Below are 15078 nucleotides of genomic sequence, written 5' to 3'. Positions count from 1 at the left end.
GATGAGATGTTCGTGCGCATGTATAGCTTCAGTTCATAGCCTTATTTCATAGTGGGCAGACGTGGTCTGTCTTGTAGCTTCAATTATGTAATAAATTATCAGAATAACTACGAGGTAGTTATTATTTGTTATTTATTCAAGTTAATAAACTCGAGGCGTTTATATATATTTTCTAAAAATATATTTTTTATGTTGTAAAATTTGCGGTAAGTAGACCGATTTACAGCAGTTGTTTTTATAGGACCGCAAAAATTAAACATTTTTTGGTCGTATATTGGTATGACGTTGGCGTCGTCGTCGTCTGGCGTCGTCCGAAGACACATTGGTTTTCGCACTCTAACTTTAGTATAAGTCAATGGATCTCCATGAAATTTTACCATAAGGTTCAAGACCACGAAAGGAAGGTTGGGATTGATTTTGGGGGTTATGGTACCAACAGTTAAGGAATTAGGGGCCAAAAAGGGGCCAAAAATAAGCATTTTTGTAACTTCAAGACAATAACTTGTGTGTAAGTGTATGGATCTCTCTGACATTGTACCACAAGGTTCCATATCACAAAGGGAAGGCTGTAATTGATTTTGGGGGTAATTGCCTCAAAATTTTAGGAATTAGGGGCCAAAAAAGGGGCAAAAAACAAGCATTTTTCTAGTTTCATGACAATAACTTGTGTGTAAGTGTTTGGATATTTCTGAAATTGTACTACAAGGTTCCATATCAAAAAGGGAAAGCTGGAATTGAGTTTGGGGGTAATTGCCCGAAACGTTTAGGAATTGGGGGCCAAAAATAAGCATTTTTTCTAGTTTCCAGACAATAACTTGTGTTCAAGTGTATGGATCTCTCTGAAATTGTACTGCAAGGTACCATACCACAAAGGGAAGGCTGGGATTGAGTTTGGGGGTGATGAATCATAAGGGGTTCAAAAAATTTGGGGGGGGGGGGGATTTTTTTTTTTCTTTTTTTCCTTTTTTTTTTCTTTTAAAATTTTCCATTTTAAGTTGGTTATTTCTGATTTATATTTAAAAGCAAATAATAATGATATGGTAGGAGATACACACCAAACAGGATGTGTAAATTATTATATAATAAGTATTGTGCAATAGCAAGAAATTTTCAATTGCACAGTATTGCACAATAGCAAGAAATCTTCAATTGCACAGTATTGCGCAATAGCAAGAAATCTTCAATTGCACAGTATTGCGCAATAGCAAGAAATTGTCAATTGTACAGTATTGCGCAATAGCAAGAAATATTCAATTGCACAGTATTGTGCAAAAGAAGATACTTCGTATAAATTGCTTATTTCTTGATCAATTTCAATGGGGTTTTATTCTTGAATTCTTGGGGTTCTTTAATATGCTGAATCTAACCGTGTATTAAGTTTTTGGATTTTGGGCCCCATTTTTAAATTGGTCCACATTGAGGTCCAAAGGGTCCAAAATTTAACTTTGTTTGATTTCATCAAAAATTTAATTATTGGGGTTCTTTGATATGCCGAATCTAACCGTGTATTTAGATCCTTAATTTTTGGTTCCGTTTTCAAATTGGTCTACATTAAGGTCCAAAGGGTCCAAAATTAAACTTAGTTTGATTTTAACAAAAATTGAATTTTTAGGGTTCTTTGATATGCTGAATCTAAACATGTATTTAGATTTTTGATTATGGGCCCAGTTTTCAAGTTGGTCCAAATCGGGGTCCAAAATTAAACTTTGTTTGATTTCAACAAAAATTGAATATATGGGGTTCTTTGATATGCTGAATCTAACCATGTATTTAGATTTTTGATTTTTGGGCCCCGTTATCAATTTTGTCCATATTGAGGTCAAAAGGGTCCAAAATTTAACTTTGTTTGATTTCATCAAAAATTGAATTCTTGGGATCCTTTGATATGCTGAATCTAACCATGTATTTAGATTTTGGATATTGGACCATAATAGGTGAATGTCCAATTTAAAATTTTTAAGTTCTTAGACCACATTCATTCTGTGTCAGAAACCTATGCTGTGTCAAATATTTAATCACAATCCAAATTCAGAGCTGTATCAAGCTTGAATGTTGTGTCCATACTTGCCCCAACTGTTCAGGGTTCGACCTCTGCGGTCGTATCAAGCTGCGCCCTGCGGAGCATTTTATTTTTGGTAAAAATGGCGGATGCCATGCTTTCCAGTTCAAATCAAAGCACCAAGGGCGCTATAGGCAGTTAATTAAAAAACCAAAGGCAAACTTGGCAGAAGTTCAGATGAATATTGTGGAAGAATTAGTGGAAATATTTATCTCAGGCATTATTCTCAGCTATTTCTGAAGTATCAAATAATGTTTGTACAGAAATGTGTACGCTATCCAATCCTACCACTTTCAAAAGTTATTTCCAATTTATATTTTTAAAGATTCAATGTCTGAGATTATGCACATACACTGTCCCATGTTAGGGGAGAGTTTTGTGCCAGCTAACATGTTTAAGCCGCCACATTCTGCATGTACCTGTCCATAGTGAGGACCCAATAATTTGGTGATTGTTGCTGTATATCATATTTATTTTTTATAATTGTTTTGTACATAAATCAGGATGCTTCAGTTTTATTGTTTTACATTTGTCAATTCATGGTCGTTTATAGCTTACTATGCAGTATAGGTTTTGCTAATTGTTGCAGGCTGCATGGAGGAATATTCTTATCAGAATAATAATTTCGATAATGGTGTCCAACAGTGGTTTAATTCCACTATGTACTAGAGTTTGAATATGCCATATTAGCGGTTTTAGTTGGATCAGCTGGTGCCACTAGTTCTATGCACAATTATCAAATCATACCTGAAACTATCTGAAGTGGTGTAATTTTCTTGTATATTATATTACAAAACATGCTTATGTTGTTAAAATGGCCTAGCAATGATGCAACATATGTCTTGGAAGGCTGTACGGTTGCCTATAATTGCTTACATCCACTTCATTTGAATTTTTGTGGATACTTGTCTCATTGGCAATCATTCCACATCTTCTTATTTTTATAATAATTGTACATGTCTAATCTATAATAAGCTGTTCACACAGAGACATGTTTTGCCTATTTGTTATTTTGATAATGCAAATGTTACAATTAAAAAAGGAATACTTTAACATGTAAAATATATTCAAAGACAATGAACCATGACTGATGGTACAGGGCTGAACAATCTCCATGGAAATGAGATGTGCCAATGTTTATACAACTGCTTACCAAATACCATTGACTTTTCATAAGTCGTTCCCTTTAAACAAACCTTAACACAAATTCAATTTCTAAGTCAATGAACCATAATGAGGAGGTGGGGTTAAATAATATCCATGGAAATGAACCTTTTAAATACCAATACGTTTGCATACTAAATAGCTTTGACTTAAGATTACTGGTAATATTAAACTGACATCATCATAATAATCACAAACTAATTCATGTAAACTAAGTAAAAGTTTCAAAGTCAATAGATCATGCATATGACTGAGGGGTAAAGACCAAATATCCACTATGGAAATGAGACATACTAATGCTTCTACACCTGCATGCCAATGATCATTGACCTACCACTATTGGTTTCCCTAATACTAACCTACATGTAATCAAAAGCTAATAAATGAATTTTCAAAGTAACATAAGGTTCCAAGTAAAAAGAGCATGATTGAGGGGGCGGGCCAAAATAATCTCAATGGAAATTAGAAATGACAAAGTTTATACAACTGCACACCAAATAGCATTGACCTAATACTATTGGTTCCCCCTAAAATGACCTAATCACAAACTTATACATATGTAAACTATGCAAAGTTTCAAAGTCAATAGACCATGACTAAGGGGGTTGAGCCAAATATTCTACATGGTAATGAAATGTGCCTATGCTTACACAACAATATCATTGACCTACCATAACCTAGACCTTATCACAAAATCACAAGCTAATACATTGTTGATGCCGCCAAAACAGCATGACTATATATATATATATATATATATATATATAGATAGATGTCTCTCTTTTCGACTCTGTCAAGGCAAGACAAAAATTGCAACAAAATTAATACAAATATTTGGCCATCTTTTTTTAATAATTTTATATTCCTCATTTCTTAGATATATTAATGCTGTGTTCACACATAATTCGAATTCGATTCGCATTAACTGGTTTGAATTTATAGTTTAATACCCATTCGAAAAGTTTAACATGGTTAATGTCCAAATGTAAATTCTACTTCAAATTGCAATACGCGTCAAAATTGCTTTACTGTCCAAATGACGTTAACTTTTAATTCAATTTATCAATTAATCTATTATAGTTTAATTTGAATTACAATTTAGAAAGTGTTCACACCAAAGTTTAATCGAATTAACTCAAAAAGGTATTTCTAATGAGATTTGGATAATGCAAATTAGCCAATTTGAATTAGATTCGAATTAAAAAAAGAAGAGTGTGTGAATGCTATTAGCGAATTCGATTCGCATTAGATTTGAATTCAATTCAAAATGAAAAAAAGAATATTGTGTGAACTTGGTTCGCATTCAATTCAAATTAAACTTACGTTTGAACAAGTGACAAATATGCATTCAGTAAATAATAAAATTGAAAAAAATCCACAATCAAAATACTACTGCGTAATTATTGTAATAAGTAATTCTCCTTGATACAATTTAACCTTACTCTTGGATTGTTAAGAATACAAACTAAAATATTTCATGTTTCTGCACAATGCATCAATATCATGAATTCCAACTATCTTTAAATAACTTCATGCAAAAAGTTTTGGATTACTAGGCATACTTCTTAGTGCACAATAATAAAAATTGCTAGACCGATAGGGGCACTTAATAATAACTAATATTCATGTGTTGTTACTGCTGGCAAGTTTATAATTATTCCTGTCAGAAAGCTGAACCAAAACTTGTCGGACTAGTCAACATGATGAGACCTGGCATAAACAATCTTCAACATTGATCATATATGTAGATATACATGTACATAACATCATAGTAGTCTAGAGTTTCATTGCTGTTATGGAATTATTGTGGATAATCCAGGTGCTACAGAGAATCATGTATTGTACATGTACATGTATGCCTTGCCTCTTCTAGTATTAGCCATTGCCAAAGGTTGTAATCAAGCTGAAACAGAAACAAATACAAATAGGTATAATATTGCTTATTTTGACAAATACAATGTAGCAAAAAAACTTCATGTCTAAAATCATTATGTATTAGCTTTGTCCATTTTCATTGATGCTGAAATAATTAATGTTTATATTCTCTGGGGTCCCAAGACAGGAGCCCCTGGCCTTTGTTAGTGTTGTATGATTTTTAATTTTAATTTCTTTTGTATATTTCTGATTTTAGTATGAAGTCCATTATCACTGAACTAGTATACATGTCCCAGCTGAAGCAATCCTCCTGTGAGGAAGTTTCTCGCTGCATTGAAGATCCATTGGTAACCTTCGGCTGTTGTCTGCTCTTTGATGGGGTTGTTGTCTCTTTGACACATTCCCTATTTCCATTCTAAATTTTATTTGAAATTATAAGTAAATTAAAATATCTTGATTACGGTTTCACTGTCTTCCATTACTAATATCATAATAAAAAAAACCATTTATTTGAACTTTAAATAACTGGAATAGGAATTAAAAAATAAAACTGTTTGTAACTTCAACTTGTTGACAACGTTAACGTTACCTTCTTTTCGTATCATGCGATTTCTTTTTGCAGTATTTTCATGGAAAAGTCGTTTACCAGCATCAAGTTGCTGAAGGAAACGCATAGAAATGATTCTAGAAGTTTAAATATGAAAAATTCATAAAAAGAAACATCGAAAAAGTTGTATTTTTCACGGAAGTTGAAAAGTCCTTGTAAATCAAAAATAATTACGGTGTGAGACGCGTCACAAATTCGGACTTAATATTTTACAAAAATATGCGACTTTGGAAGTTAAATAATGCCGTCCTTTAGAAAATAATTGTTAAAGTTTTAATCTCAATATTATTTGAAGCACATTGAACTAAATCAAAGCACAGGTAGCAGCCTGTAACACCAAAGCCTGACTAAAAACACAAGGGAAACCATCTTGAAATGACCTTGACATCGACCAATCAGATCTCTAGTTTTATTTCATTCAATAACAATAACAACAACTTGATTTGACAAGCATGGAGCTCATTTACGAGATAAACGGAATATATAGTGTTAACAAGAAAACAAATGAGCATAGTTACATTTAATTAAGATGATTTAAATAATCACAATCATCTCAGACAAAAACGAATAAAATGATTAATATTAATTACTTTCGTATTATCTGAATCCACCAAATTTAGAACGTCATTGATTTACGTTTTGTCGACGAAGTTAAAATTACCGCCAACTGAGACTTAACACCGTGTCATATTAGTCACAGCCGTTATACAATATTCCTGCGCTTTTTGCCATTTGGCAAATGTAAACGACTTGTAATTAGAGATTTTCGGCGATTAAATATTTCATACCGGCAATTGTTCTATAACATCTTAGCCAAAAGCAGAGGGGATAACAATCTACATAAGGATTTCAAGCGAGCACTACTTTCTATGTGCAACTTCAAAACTTTTGGGTGGTTCGACGATCATTTAAGGTTTTTCTGGTCATATTTTTTGTATTCCAGAATAAAAAGTATGAAAAAAGTGTTCAATTAGTTATAAATAACATAATAGCCAGCCAGATAATAACAATGGCACATATTTCAGCATTTATTGGGTAGAACACAAATCTAGGGTGCTCGCATAAAGCAGCTTAACTGCTTAAAAATGATACTAAGTCCTTAAAGAAAGGTTCTAGTGCATCCAATGAAGCAAAGGGTAAAAATCCTAAAAGAAAATCGTCGTGTGATGATTCTCATTCTTCTAAGAATGATGGAATAGATGCAAGTATTGTTAGTTCCGGCGAGGCCGTTACTTCACGACCAAAGGGTCCTAGTTCAAGTACTAGCGCAGCTAGCAAGGAACCTACTTTAGCTGATGTTTTTTCTGTCCTTAAGACTATACAAATTGAAAAAACTGTTTTTGTGTCGCTTAAGTCTATGGTGGACGAGATGTACTATGTTGAGTGTTATGATGAAACCCAGGTTGCAGACCCTGACAGTTGTGATGTAAATAACAATCATGAAGATAATGATCAAACAGGTGATCAGTTTGTAGATGCTGAGGTTGTAGAACCTGCAGCAAAGAAACAAAAAACTAGTGACAAAGATTGTGACAATGTTTTTAAAGTTGCTGCTCAAGCTTAAAGGTCTAAAGATAATGTTGATTCTAGTGTAGACGACACTTTAGCAGACACTGTCAATGAGTTTTTTCGTGAAGGTATTTCAGAAGACAAGTATAATGAGCTTATGAAATCAGTTGCTAGACCAGAAAATTGTGTTGCTCTCACACCTACAAGAGTAAACCAGCTTGTATAGAATTTACTCTCTCCTCAATCTAGGTCTTTTGACTCTGTTATACAACAACATCAAGAAACTGTTGTGAAAGCAGCTTGCAATGTTACCAAACTATTAAACATTATGTGCAGGATAAAACCTGATTTGGGTGATGAATTTCAGCAAGATATGCAATCTTGTATAGATTTTGGAATAGACTCTCTTGCTTTACTATCACAGTACAATAAAATGACTAATGTGAAAAGGAAAGAGTATCAGAGATATGATTTGAGTCCTGAATATCACCATTTGAGTTCTCCTTCAATACCTTTCACAGATATGCTTTATGGGGACAATGTTCATCAAAAGTCTAAAGAGATCCAAGATATGAATAGACTTGGTCTTAATTGGACTAATGTTACAGGTAGAGGAAGTAGTTTTCCTCCAGGAGGTAGCTATGGTAGGGAACGAGGTATTGGTAGAAACCGCGGAGGCCCTCGTTGTGGTGGTTTCAGAGGTGGACGTGGTTACGGTGGTAGAGGCCAGTATCACAATGATCAAAGTATGGCAGGAGGTAGTTCAAAAATCTTGAGAGGTTTCCTGAGGAAGTAAATCATGCTAAACAGGTAAGTTTAGCAGGTATGTCTAGTAACAAACAATTTACAGCAGGTAGATTAAAAATTTTTGTAGAAAACTGGCAAAAATTTACTTCAGATAAATTTATTTTGGATACAGTTTAACACTGTCACCTTGAATTTATTGATAATTCAAGACCCGTTCAAAGCCTCTCTCCTTATCAAAGAACTTTTGATAAAAACCAGGATAAAATTATAAATGAGGAGATAGAAAATTTGAAAAAATTGGGTGTAATAGTGGAAGTCAATTTTGATATAGATCAATATATTTCTCCAATTTTTACAGTTCCAAAGAAAAATACAAATGAACGTAGAATGATTCTTAACTTAAAAGAGTTGAATAATTTTATTATTCCTCATCATTTCAAGATGGACACTTTTAAAATCGCATTGAAATTGGTGAAGCCAAATTGTTTTTTCAGTTCAATTGATTTGCGCCATGCATATTATTCAGTTCCTATAGCAGAGAAACACCAAGAATTTGGTCATTTATATTACAGAAATTTAGAAATTGAGAAAATTCAGGCCTTAAAATTGTCAATGGGAATTTTGATCAAAATATGAGTATAACATCTGACATGAAAGCCGATTTGAAATGGTGGGTTGATAACTTACATTGCCAAAAAAAAGAGTCATTAATAGAAAAAATCCAGATATCTCTTTGACATGTGACGCCTCATTAAGAGGTTGGGTGGAATGATGTTGAGCAAACTTTTCACATAAATGTTTTGGAGTTCTTGGCTATTTTTTATACTCTAAAAGCTTTCTGTAAAAATTATTCAGATATTCATGTGAAGATATTTTGTGATAATTCTAGTGCAATTGCATACGTTAACAATATGGGTGGTATTAAACTATGCATATGAATGAAATAACCAAAAAATTGTGGTTTTGGTGTATTGAAAGAGAAATCTGGATTTCTGCAGAACATATTCCTGGTAAATATAATGCTGCTGATGTTGAATCAAGAAAAATTGATGATCATTTAGAGTGGATGCTCGATAAACAAGTTTTCAAACAATTAGTGGAGATATGGGGTACTCCAGGCCATGATTTATTTGCCTCTAGATTAAAATTGTCAAGTAAAGAGTTTCTCCTCATGGAAACCTGATCCTGAGGCATTATTTGTTAATGCTTTTAGTATTTTATGGTCTGACGAGGTATTTTATTATTTATTCCCCTATTTTCTCTTATTAGTAGATGTCTACAGAAAGTTGAGAAATACAGTGCAGAGGTTCTGATGATTGTACCGTTATGGCCGACTCAGTCATGGTACCCACCACTTCTAGAAATGTTGATAGATATTCCGAAAATGTTGCCTCGAAAGAAAAGACTACTGCACATTCCGGGAACGGAAAAGATTCATCCTCTTCACAATCAGTTAAAGCTTCTTGCATGTCGGTTATCAGGAAAAATTTGGAAAACCGGGGCATTTCAGACAAGGCTTCCGAAATCATTTTGGCATCTTGGCGAAACACTACGAAAAAACAATACTCATCTTAAGTCAAACAATGGTTCCGTTTCTGTAGTGAAAGGAAAATTAATCCACTTCAACCAGCTATAAATGAAGTTTTAGAATTTTTAACAGTGCTTTTTGATAAAGGTTTGAGTTACAGTTCGATAAATTGTGCAAGATCTGCGTTGTCAGCCTTAGGAATAATGTTTAATGGAGCGACAGTGGGCTCTAATGCGACAGTCATCAGATTTTTGAAAGGTGTTTATAATTTGCGACCTTCAGAACCAAGATATAGTGAAACTTGGGACGTATCTAAAGATTTTATTTTTGTAAGGAAGTTGTCTCCTGTCGAGTATATTTCGTTGAAAGATTTAACATTGAAGTTAGTTATGTTGATTGTTTTATCTACGGCTTGTAGGACACAGTCGTTGTTTTTGTTAGGAACAGATAATTTAGTAAGAGGAAAGGATAGTTTGACTTTGTTTTATACAGGTTTATTAAAACAGAATAGACCTGGGTTTAATGTTCGTTTTGTTGAACTTTTTGCATATCCTTCAGATAGGAGGTTGTGTGTTTTTACAGTTTTAAAAGAATATTTGTTCAGAACAGCTAAAGTACGAGGTAACAGTCAGAAGCTCTTTCTTAGTTACGTGAAACTTAAATCATATTCTTCACATAGTACAAGATCAGCTGTTGTTTCGAAAGCTTTCCATAACCTAATTCCGGTGGAATGTATTTTGCGTAGAGCTGGTTGGACCAGTGAAAAGACTTTTGCTAAGTTTTACAAGAAGCCGATTGAGTCAGATGATCTCTTGGCAGAGAGTTGTTCTTAGTACCTAGAACTTTAGTTGTGAATGAACTTTTGTAAATAGGAGGGATATTTTTTTTTTTTTTTTGATGGAGGTTTTTATATAACTTTGACAATTATCTCAGGGCTTGTGCTCTTTGAAGATTCATCTGGTCCCGGAAACGGTATGACGTTGTTAAATTCCAAAACTAAACGAGACTTACCTTGGTAAAAGTCGAAGTTCAGTTGGAATTTGACGTAGTCATCTTTAGTTGTAGGGATCAGATGCCACCCGTTATCCCTCCCAGATTTTTTTTTTGCACTACATGTAAATGTAGATAGTGAGTTTTGGTTTAGTGTTTTTTGTATGCACAAACCCTTCGGCTTTGAAGACTGAAGCTACACATGCGCACGATCATCTCATCTGATCCCTACAACTACGTCAAATTCAAAATGAACTTCGACTTTTACCAAGGTAAGTCTCTGTTTAGTTTTGGAATTCACTTGAATTTCTCCAATCTGGCATGCTGAAGAGGGGTGTTTCATTTACCTCTGTGGAATTTTAAAAGTTACCAGCCACTTCCAGTAGAATGGCAACATTTAATTTGATGGCTTATGTAGCAAAAGTGCCATTCTCTCAGCATGTTAAAGAACCCTTGCAATAACTCTTTATTATGGGGGCTGTAAGTGGCATGTTTCAAGTCAAACTTCTGTCCTGGACTCCTGATCCAACAAAACTTTTTTCCAATGGCAGTTTAAATTTCATTTGTTCACCTTTAGCCACTTTTCAGAATCTATTTGTTGGATTTATTATTAATTTGTAATATCTTCCTGAATATGTATGAAAGGTAAGCAAACCTCATTAATCAAGTTAATATTTAGTATACTGTTTTACTATAATTATTGACAACCCTTATTCATGCTAGAGTGACATTTATATGGGAAAAGGGGGGGGGGGGAGGGGGGTTGCATAGGAATCGGCTGGTTTGTCTGTCCGTCCTTTTGTTTGAACTAACTGACCAATCTTTGTACAACTACAGTTTGTGATGTTTCAACTTTGCATCACATAATATTTTTTCCTCCTTGAGATTATTTTTATTTGGTCCCTGAACTTGGTAAATTTTATACTGCTCAGCTGTATGCACTTTTTGGACTTGACTCTTACTGCATGTCAAGGAAACCTTGTACAGTGTAAGATCCTAACATTAGTAGGGCATTCCCATCGTAACAAATTCCAGAGTAATTCCCTTTGAATTTTTTGGCCATGAATATGATTAAGAAAAACTGTAAACAGCAAAACCAATCAACAGGACAAGATCTACAAATTTGTCAAGACGGCAGAAATCTTTGATTACTCCTTGTAGGAGTTATTAATCAAGATGGCAAAAATCGTTGATTGACTCCTTGTAGGAGTTATAACCACTTTAATGAAAATTTGTTATCAATTTTTTGCATATTTGGCCAAGACTATAGTAGATAAAAAAATATTGTAGACAGCAAAAATGATCAGCTAGATAAGTTCTGAAAATATATCACACATGGCGAACTATAGAAGCTATTGCCCTTAAATGAAGGTGTTTACCCTTTTTGAAATGTTTGGCAAAAACCATAGTATAAACAACATCACTAAAAATAATGCAATATCTTGTTTTTAAAACGTTTTCTACAGGAAACAGCCAAACTTCAAAACCAAATCTTTGTATCTATGAAAGAATTTAGTAAAGGCTTTTAAGTAATTTGTGGTAACAAAATACCTGGTTTGATAGTTTACCTGTGATACATAGATTACGTCCATTGAATTTTATTATCAGTCCCCGGCACACCGTCCTACCATCTGTCCATGTGTCTAAAACAAAACGTTTCTAGATTATTACTGGAGTTTCTCTTGCTTGATTGGAATGAAACCTAAATAGATGGAAGATATAGGGAAAAAAGCCTTTTGATTTTGAAATCAATACATTATAGTTCAAAGGTCAAGGTCACTTTATGATAATAGATAACGAATTTGAAAATTGGTTTCTGGATGGCAACTTTAGTTTTCATTGCTTGATTGGAACGAATCTTAGAATTTGGAAGATATATGGAACGGGAAGAAGCCTATTGCTTTTAGGGTCAACATGTCAAAGGTCAAGGTATGCATTTTTTTATTTAAAGGTTTCGTGGTGGTATCTACTTATGAATTGAAAAATTTAAACACACCATTACAGGTGAAAAAATAAACAATACTAGTACATGTATACGATTTTGTCCCTCTAAACATTTAAGCCAATATTTTGAACCCTTGAAATAAAAATGTTTTCTCCCAATTTATGCGCAGTTCGGTGAAACATCAGCTGAAAGTGTCAGCGTTTTTCTTCCTCATTCTGTTCATTACTCATGCCTTTGTGGATGCCATCCTCATGATTTTAATCAGACATTTTGCAAAATTTGTACTTTAAAAAATCCTAATATGAAGATGCGCATAATATTAGTCAATTGACAAATCCCAGGAAAAATGCCTCTTTGCACATACATTTTTTATGCCCCCGCCGTAGCGGAATATTATATGAAACTATCGTTCATTCAAATGTTTAATTCTGAATGTTGATTTGCGAGTAAGCATGTAATCCTCCGGAATGAGAATGGTGTTTATGAGTGCACGTGTGGTTCTGGTGTGTGATGACTTTTGTACAATCATAATGTGTTCTATGATTATTGTAGTACATGTAATGCTATGTAATGTCTATACACATTGTTTATCTTTATCTGAGTTTTCATCTTTTACTTCTTTACTAGAAAATAAACTTTTCTGTGTTTACGTGAATCACGGGTTTTCTTTCCATATACAAATAAGATGATGTGGTGTGATCAACTATCCTCGTACATTTTTTACTGTACTTCGCTCGCCAAGATATTTTACAGCTTTCAATCGAAATTCCTTCTTCCCAATAGAAGACATTCATTGCTTATGGTTTAAAATCCTTTATGTCTTTTAATTTAATCTATGCTATACATGGTCTCTGCATTTCTATTATGTTAATATCAATGCAGAAAACGAGTATTCGGGCCACTTATACAAAATTTAATGGAAGCGCTTGTGTGCAGCTTTAACCTTAATATTAATAAGTTTCTGTTAATAGAGTTAAAAAAAAACCAAGATATATGGACGAGATTCAAAGAACATTTTGTAAAAAAATTCTTGTGGTAAAATGATTAGAAAGTTACTAGAACGTTAATGAAAACAATTTTAACGTTACGCGAAAATGGCTAAAATACCATTGTATCTTGGTTTTTTCTGACGCCCTGGAAAATTATAAAAACCCAGTTACAAGTCTAATGGTTATCATTTTATGAACTACAATAGTTAGTGATCCTTCTGCAGTAATTTCGTCAATTTCTGAGACAGGGCCGTTTTTAACCCTTCGTGGCCCTATTCCTTCCACAAAAACATGCGAATGCGTCCACTTTGTAACAGTCCGCTACATAACACTCAAAAGTAAATTTCGTTGTTAAGTCGACATGTTGTTATGTAGTTGACAAAATTCTCTGATATGAAACTGCACATATGTCTGTAGTATATCGCTGTAATGTGCATTCTTGTAGAGAACAATTAATGGTATACCAAATTGTATACTTTTTTTCATATATTCTGTATAAATTCTTTTTATTTTTTGATCAATGTATTTGTCAGTAAGTTTTTGTTTAAACAGGGGTAAATTAATGTTCATAGTAATGATTTTTTTTTCTTATTTAGAAGTTGTTTAAACACAAGTTAAACTATAAGACGGTTTTTGTGGGGGTTCGTGTTAATCAGTCTTTAGGTTTCTATGCTGTGTTTTGTAAAATGTTGTTTATCTTTTGATCGTTGTTTTTAATTTTTTGTTTTTTGTCATGGCATTGTCAGTTTATTTTCGACTATGAGTTTGAGGTTTCGTCTCTTTTTTAAAATATAAGACGAGTTGCCTCATATTTTAACATGCAAACATCTAAACGTTTGTATAAGTAATATTTTTATAATCGTATTCAATTATATTAAATGGGTGTGGAATTTTAATTAATTTTATGCACTGCCGCAGCGGGGGGGGGGGGGGGGCATTAAGTGTTACCTTTGTCTGACTGTACGTCCGTACGTCCCAAAGTTGGTTTCCGTTCTCCAACTTTAGTTTGCCTCAATCAAATGTTATGAAACTTATACACAATGCTTATTACCACAAAACACAGATCAAGTTTGAATTTTGGTGGCGTCACTTTTACCGTTCTAGAGTAATGCCCCTTTACAAATGGAAACATTGCTGAATTTTTCGTTTCCGTTCTCTAACTTAAGTTTACTTCAACCAAATGTTATGAAACTTATACACAATGCTTATTACCACTCAATACAGATCAAGTTTGAATTTTGGTAGCGTCACTTTTACCGTTCTAGAGTTATGCCCCTTTACAAATGGAAATATTCAGCAATTTTTCGTTTCCGTTCTCTAATTTAAGTTTTCCTAAACCAAATGTTATGAAAATTATTCACTATGCTTATTACCACAAAACTAGGATCAAGTACAAATTTGGGGAGTGACCTGGTTATTTGTAGGGTTTCTGTTGCCCAGTCTTTAGTTTTCTATGTTGTGTTTTGTGACTTGGTGATTTTTAGTCTTTTGCCATGGCATTTAATTTGTCAGTTCATTTTAGACTTATGAGATAGACTTTCCATTTGATATTTTCCACCTAGTTTTTTTAGATTACCTTAGGTGTATTTGGCAAAACCTTTCGGAATTTGGGTCCTCAATGCTCTTTAACTTCGTTCTTTATTTGGCCTTTTTTTCGTTTTCTGC

At 33.5% G+C, this 15078-nt stretch overlaps 1 long non-coding RNA gene across 1 annotated transcript; it reads right to left on the bottom strand.

The window, feature by feature from the left end:
• Positions 1–4044: 4044 nt before the first annotated feature.
• On the bottom strand, positions 4045–6308 carry LOC127709067 (uncharacterized). Its single transcript, XR_007985482.1, has 2 exons — positions 5688–6308; positions 4045–5126 (listed from the first exon to the last, which is right to left on the bottom strand). It is a non-coding gene; the product is annotated as an uncharacterized LOC127709067 (long non-coding RNA).
• Positions 6309–15078: the final 8770 nt, after the last annotated feature.

Source organism: Mytilus californianus, unplaced genomic scaffold (genome assembly GCF_021869535.1).
Source record: "Mytilus californianus isolate M0D057914Y unplaced genomic scaffold, xbMytCali1.0.p SCAF_7, whole genome shotgun sequence".
Lineage (NCBI taxonomy): Eukaryota > Metazoa > Mollusca > Bivalvia > Mytilida > Mytilidae > Mytilus > Mytilus californianus.
The sequence above is the reverse complement of the archived record's forward strand: the minus strand, read 5'-3'. Positions and strand labels throughout refer to the sequence as shown.